Below are 7,467 nucleotides of genomic sequence, written 5' to 3'. Positions count from 1 at the left end.
TGGAAGAAGAAAGAGGTACCTGGAATTAAAGAATGGCAGGATAAAGTATTTAGTTATATAAACCTGGCGAAGTTAACAGACGCAATCAGAGGACGCAGCAATCAAAAATCTCAACAAAATTGGGGGAAATCTGGAGATTACTTGAAAAAACAATGCCCCACCTTGAAATGCTGGATCCATTTCTAAATATTCTGTACTGGGAACTAGTAGAAAGTGGTAGGTGAAAATGAGATAAAATATAAATATAAATATAAGGAATATAACAGTAGCAAAAATTAGAGTGGCAAATAACCTGAGATGATGACAAGGAGAAGTCAGCGGGGGGGGGGAGAAAGAAGAGGGGAATGGTTTGCTAGAGAAGTACAAAATAAAGGAGATAATTAAGTAAATGTTAATTGATGGATTAATGGAATAGTGAAATATGGCTAAAGGTCAGGAGTGATTTATATGTGTGGATTATGATTACTAGTTGGATTTTGATTTTGATTTATTTTTGGTGCATTTTACGGATTTGTATTTTTAAGTTGATTTCAATGAAGTTTATTAAAAGTTTAAAAGAAAAGAAAAGAAAAGAAAAGGGCCCTGTCTGGTCTCCCCAGAGAAGGAATTTCACAATTGCAGCGTCATCGCCAAAAAGGACCCGTATCTGGTATCTACCAAAATCGTATGGCCAGTGGAAGTGTGCCTGAGAGCAGGGTACAAGTTTGTTCATACACATTGATAGTCCTTCAGGACTGCACTTTAACTGGCTGAAAAGTGCCCATCTATTTCTTTATTTCCTCATTTCACTTGATAACACACTCACACCCTTCTTATAGATACAGGTTTAATTATCTGGAAGCATTTCTTATTTAGCACATTATCGCCATGTGACTTCTTCTCCAAGTTTCAATTCCCTTTGAAATAACTTGCTTTTGTTCCTGAAGAGTGGCATTTTCTCATCATTCTTCCTGTCAAAGTAACATCCCAACACAAATCCTATGGGGAACCAAAGTTACGGTCCAGTGGTCTCTCACAAGATGCAAAATATTCACCATAGTTACTGGCCTAAAGGCCTACAAGCGCGATCCCGACCTGATTTGCAAGCAGAGAGAGTGCTGTTGCACTCATGTCCTGCTTCTGAGAACCAGAATAATCTTTATTTGCATCAGCCACTAGCCATAGTGATAAAATAAAATAAAATGTACTGAAGACAGTATACAAAATACATTTTGGGGGTTTACATCAATTATCAAATAATAGATCTTATTCTAATTGCCCCCACTAAAAACCTTGCAGTTTTTGCTGTCACCTGTTGCGCCGAACCTCCACTTCAGACTCTCCCCTCGTTACTAAGTGAATTTTTAAGCAGGTGTTCTGGGTCAAACTACAATGCACCCCACCTGTCCCTCTGAGGTCTGTCTGTTGTTTCACTTCCCTTTGATTAATAATCTGGGAATTTCTTAGTAATGGGAGTTTTCCTGTCCAGCGGCCGTGGCCAGTTATATCCTCTGCTCTGGGCTTCAGGGGTTAACCTCTCCTTTGCCTACAGTTCGGGGTCTCTCTTTATTAGATCCCCTCACTATATCAGCTAGCTAAGCCGTCTTAGCAACTCTGTGGCAATACCAGGGTTTCCGCCCGCTAGCCCTTCCTGAGGGAACTCCAAGACACAAACTATCACCCTTCAGTCTAGTTTTGTCCTTTCCCTGAGTTCACCTCCTCAAGAGCCTATATAACTCGCTGGACCAAATGAACGACGATATTTTCTTAGCTCAACAATAAGAGGTCTTTATTTCTTACAGAACATAACGGTTTCAGTGATGATTCATAAGCTTAGTTTCATAACAGTGTAAACTCTTTCTTTCAGCAACATATACACATCTTCAACGATCCTAACCTAACCTAAACCTAACCTGGCCCCACACCCTCCTTCTTCCAGTCACCACTCTCTCTTCTAACGGCTGTTCCCTCCTTTTTAAAGAGCAGAAGGTCCCGCCTCACAAGTGGTATCTGCCACTCAAACTGGGGTGCCCATTAACTCCTAAAACACCGTGGGTTTCTGAACATCCCCTAACTTAGATCTGATTCATTACACCTGTTCATCTTGATCTGCCAAAAGAAAGGACACTGTAGTGATGGTTGAACAACCTGGCATGGACAATAATAGAGGGGTAATAACCTCACTCCTCAAATCTTTATAAAGAGTGCAAGTCAGAAGCACATGAGCCACTGACTCAACACTGCCATCTCCGCAGGGACATAACCATTTTTCCAGTGGAATTTTTTTTTTTTTAATCGACCCACGAGCACAGCCGAAGTCAGTAGATTCAATCTTGCAAAAGTGAAAGCGCATCTGTATTCTGGAAAGGTTAAATTTTGCAAATAGGGTGCCAAAGTGTCAAAATGGCTAGGTTCTGCGCTTCCAATGGGAATCTGGTTGGCCACTGTGAGACCAGGATGCAGGAATAGATGGACCTTTGGTCTGATCCACTAGAACCAGCGCTGGGCCCAAAGTGTCCTCATAGCAAAGTAGCAAAAGTCCTGACTGCTGACTTGCATCGCACAGACCCCATTTTCTTCACGCGCAGAGGAACTTTTCAAAAACTTGGGGAAAGTCACGATTGCCTGCATCACACGCCCAGATTTGTTTATTTTTATTGATTTATACTTTTCATATTTATACATTTCATTGATGTTACAATCTTTTTAACATTTCTAAACTTGACTTTCTTCCCCCTCTTTCTGCTGGTCCTTAAATTTATTTTTAATATCTTCTGCATATCCAAATTAACTTAATTTGCTCATTTATTCATCCACTTTAAATATATACTCTTATGCACCTGCAGGTTATAACAATAATCCTGCCAATGTTCTTATCTGTTTACAGGTTTTTTTGTAAATATTCAATAAACCATTTCCATTCTTTTATAAAAAGTTTGTTATCTTGATTTCTTATCCTTGATTTCTTATCCTTCCGGTAAGTTTTGCCATTTCTGCATATTCTATAAGTTTTTGTATCCATTCCTCCTTTGCTGGGACTTCTGCTTCTTTCCATTTTGGGGCAAGTAACATTCTTGCTGCTGCAGTCGCATACATGAATAAGTTTCTATACAGTTTAGATAGTTCTGTCCCTATAATTCCCAAAAGAAAAGCATTATTTTAAACAAAATAAAAATATCCTACCAGTAGCACCTTAGAGACCAACTAAGTTTGTTATTGGTATGAGCTTTCGTGTGCATGCACACTTCTTCAGATACACTGAAACAGAAGTCACCAGACCATACAGGGGTACCTGTGGTTAAGTACTTAATTCGTTCCAGAGGTCCGTTCTTAACCTGAAACTGTTCTTAACCTGAAGCACCACTTTAGCTAATGGGGCCTCCTGCTGCCGCCACGCCGCCAGAGCACAATTTCTGTTCTTATCCTGAAGCAAAGTTCTTAACCTGAAGCGTTATTTCTGGGTTAGCGGAGTTTGTAACCTGCAGCGTATGTAACCTGAAGTGTATGTAACCCCACCCCCATCATTCAGCCCGGACACTGAGATCCAGTGCCGAGGGCCTTCTGGCGGTTCCCTCACTGCGAGAAGCAAAGCTACAGGGAACCAAGCAGAGGGCCTTCTCGGTAGTGGCACCCGCCCAGTGGAACGCCCTCCCATCACAGGTCAAGGAGATAAACAACTACCTGACATTCAGAAAATACCTGAAGGCAGCCCTTTTCAGGGAAGTTTTTAACGTGTGATATTTTTGTCACGAAATTAGAAGACGCCTGCTTCTTGGGAGAAAAGCAATGACAAACCTAGACAGCCTCTTAAAAAGCAAAGACATCACCTTGCCGACAAAGGTCCGTATAGTTAAAGCTATGGTTTTCCCAGTAGTAATGTATGGAAGTGAGAGCTGGACCATAAGGAAGGCTGATCGCCGTAGAATTGATGCTTTTGAATTATGGTGCTGGAGGAGACTCTTGAGAGTCCCATGGACTGCAAGAAGATCAAACCTATCCATTCTCAAAGAAATCAGCCCTGAGTGCTCACTAGAAGGACAGATCCTGAAGTTGAGGCTCCAGTACTTTGGCCACCTCATGAGAAGAGAAGACTCCCTAGAAAAGACCCTGATGTTGGGAAAGATGGAGGGCACAAGGAGAAGGGGACGACAGAGGATGAGATGGTTGGACAGTGTTCTCGAAGCTACTAACATGAGTTTGGCCAAACTGCGAGAGGCAGTGAAGGATAGGCGTGCCTGGCGTGCTCTGGTCCATGGGGTCACGAAGAGTCGGACCATAATTCAAAAGCACCATAATTCAAAAGCATCAATTCTTCGGCGATCAGCCTTCTTTATGGTCCAGCTCTCACTTCCGTACATTTTACTAATTATGAATAGATTAGAACAAAGATTTTTCAAATTAAAGTTTTACAATCACATGTCCAGCATACATCATAAAAACAAAATTCCAAAGAATCTCCTGGATTTCCCTCCTCCCTTTTGTGGGTCCTATTGTTAGTCATTTCCTCCTGCATAATAATCCTTATCTTCTACATCTCCATTATATGCAGATTTCACCATTAAAATATAAGTGTTATTCCAATCCTATTAACGGTTTTAATGGTTTACAATGATTTTTAAGATAAATTACAATTTTTCCCCATACAACAGAGAGATTTGATCAATGTTTTCAAAAACATCATACGTGATTATGTCATAAAAGTAACATCTCTAAGAACCATTAACGTTCAAGGTGGCCAAATATGCACGTTGACCCTAGGGCTTCTTCTTATTAGGGTTGCCAGCTTACTAAAATCATGTTCATACATTCGAAATGAATTTTAATCGTGACAAAGCCATGTGTAGCAGCTGAAGGCCCAGTTTTAGTACAGCACTGGGCACATTCAATGCCACATGGCCAAGTTCTTGCTTGCTGGCATCAGATATAAATTAGCCCTGATTTGTCTCTGCTCCCAGTCGCATCACACCCCGCTGCTGCAAGAGCTGTGTATAATGAAGTTATGCCACATCTCTCTGTGAACTTTGTAGCTAATGGGACTGAACAATATGTAAATTTCTCTGGAATGCACCCAACATCTGGATCCACATTGTTACAAATTCAAAAGCAAGTATTTCAGTTCACATACCCCTGCTTTGAATTTAGATAAAATGGTCAGATTTGCAAATCTCTGAAAAGAAAGAGAAGGGGGCGGCTGAACTATGCTAACTGGTGAATGTATTACCATTTCAAAGCCCCTTTTATCTTTCTAGGGCTTTGAAATTATAATCATCATAACACGCAGTACAGTTTCAATACTCTCTTAATGTTTCTTATTCCTGTTTTCGTTTAAAGTCTCATAATTTGGGGCACTGAACTCATGAGGTCTGAATGCATGCAATATTGAACCAAAGAATAAAGGGGGAATGGGAAAATAACCTACCCCACCCCAAGCCCCCACACAAAAATCACAATTTCGAAATTGAAGAATGACTGGAAGAGAAAAAGGATTGTTTATGTAGTTCCTGAACCCATAATGACTGTTGCTAACACCAGGCTCAGTCTAACAGGTATGTTTTATTTGGAATCGCAACAGTGAAGGGTTATGCCATTTCAAGGAAAGCTCCAATAAAAGGATTTGACTTTTAAATAAAAACATTGAAATTTTCACACGAAGTTTCAATAAAAAGAAGCAAAAATTTCTCTGGGAAACTTTGATATCCCCAGGCAGGATGAAAATGCGATTAAAATTATTGAATGAAATAATGTAGAGTATGCTAACTAGCTATCTCAGGTATTTTGTTTTATTTGTTTAGTCGTGTCCGGCTCTTCGTGACCCCATGGACCAGAGCACGCCAGGCACTCCTGTCTTCCAGTGCCTACCACAGTTTGGTCAGACTCATGTTGGTAGCTTCAAGAACACTGCCCAACCATCTCGTCCTCTGCCATCCCCTTTTCCTTGTGCCCTCAATCTTTCCCAACATCAGGGTCTTTTCTTCCAGGTAGTCTTCTCTTCTCATGAGATGGTAAAAGTTTGCTTTAAAATAATGTTTTAAGAATATTCTAGAATATATATCAAGGTAGAGAAAAGGGTGTGTTTCTTTTTCATCTTATGATTTATTTTCCAGATGAAGTTTCAGTTTCTCCTTGAGTAGGTTGCATATGCCTTCCCACCTTAATGGTATGTTTTCAATGCATGAAGTTTACACATGCACAGCGCAGACCTACACATGTCTACTAAGATATATGCTCCACTGAGTTCAATGGGGCTTACTCCAAGGTAAGTGGGTAGAGGATTGCAGCCTCAGACAAGAAAGAAACTAATATCGTAACAATAGCTGCAGGAAAACAGGAAACACCATCAATTCTCCAAACACTGAGATCATCTTAGTACTGTAGCTGGCAGTGTTGTAACTTAAAAGTGTTCTGTTATATAAGCAAACTCAGAGGTCTCATAATTTCCAACTTGGCAAGCAAGCCAAGCCAAAACCATTAGGGTGGCTTTTGCTTTTTTTAAAACTAGAGATGTGAGCTTTGAGAGTGGTTTTTATAAATGCTACAATGACAAACAGGAGCATTCTAACATGCCAGCAGATATTTATTTAACCAAAGAAATAGCAGTGTTATGGTCCAAAATGATTAATAAGTAATGCCAAGATTCCCAGACTGCTCTTCAAATCAAGTGCATTCAATGTAGAGGCAGTCACTGATGCCCGTTGCTTTGTGAGGAACAGCAAGGCTCAGGTCTGGCTGGCACCTAGAGTGAAGACTGACAGATGTTCTGAAAAAGGGGTGTTCACACAATGCCACTTCCCATCCCTCCTGATGGTAGGGATAAGGCCCACTAGCAACACTTCCCATATGCCCACTGGCCAGGCAGACCTGCAGCAATGCTTTCAGTGTTCCCTGATTGGCCAGAAAGGAGGTGGAGAATCCATCTCTTAGGAAATGCAAGGAACCACCAGGTAAAGACAGTGCTTGTGTTGAGTGTCTGGAGGCGGTCGCAGGATGGATGGTGGCTAATCAAATCAGATTGAGGTTGAATCCTGACAAGACAGAAGTACTTTTTTGGGGGGACAGGGGATGGGTGGGTGTGGAGGACTCCCTGGTCCTGAATGGGATAACTGTGCGCTCTGAAGGACCAGGTGCATGGTCTGGGAGTCATTTTGGACTCACAGCTGCCCATGGAGGTGCAGGTCAATTCTGTGTCCTGGGCAACTGTTTACCAGCTCCATCTGGTACGCAGGCTGAGACCCTAACTGCCCGCGGACTGTCTCGCCAGAGTGGTGCATGCTCTGGTTATCTCCTGGGAGCCAGTTTGGTGTAGTGGTTAAAAGCGGTAGACTCGTTATCTGGGGAACCGGGTTCGCGTCTCCACTCCTCCACACGCAGCTGCTTGGGCTAGTCACACTTCTCTGAAGTCTGCTCTGCTTGGGCTAGTCACACTTCTCTGAAGTCTCTCAGCCCCACTCACCTCACAGAGTGTTTGTTGTGGGGGAGGAAGGGAAAGGA

General features: G+C 41.8%; 1 pseudogene; it reads right to left on the bottom strand.

Annotated features, from left to right (window-relative positions):
- Nucleotides 1–859: 859 nt before the first annotated feature.
- On the bottom strand, nucleotides 860–1,072 carry LOC117044594 (annotated as a pseudogene).
- Between the last annotated feature and the right edge of the window lie 6,395 nt (nucleotides 1,073–7,467).

The sequence above is a fragment of the Lacerta agilis genome, chromosome 3 (genome assembly GCF_009819535.1).
Source record: "Lacerta agilis isolate rLacAgi1 chromosome 3, rLacAgi1.pri, whole genome shotgun sequence".
Lineage (NCBI taxonomy): Eukaryota > Metazoa > Chordata > Lepidosauria > Squamata > Lacertidae > Lacerta > Lacerta agilis.
This window is presented reverse-complemented; position numbering and strand designations above follow the sequence as displayed.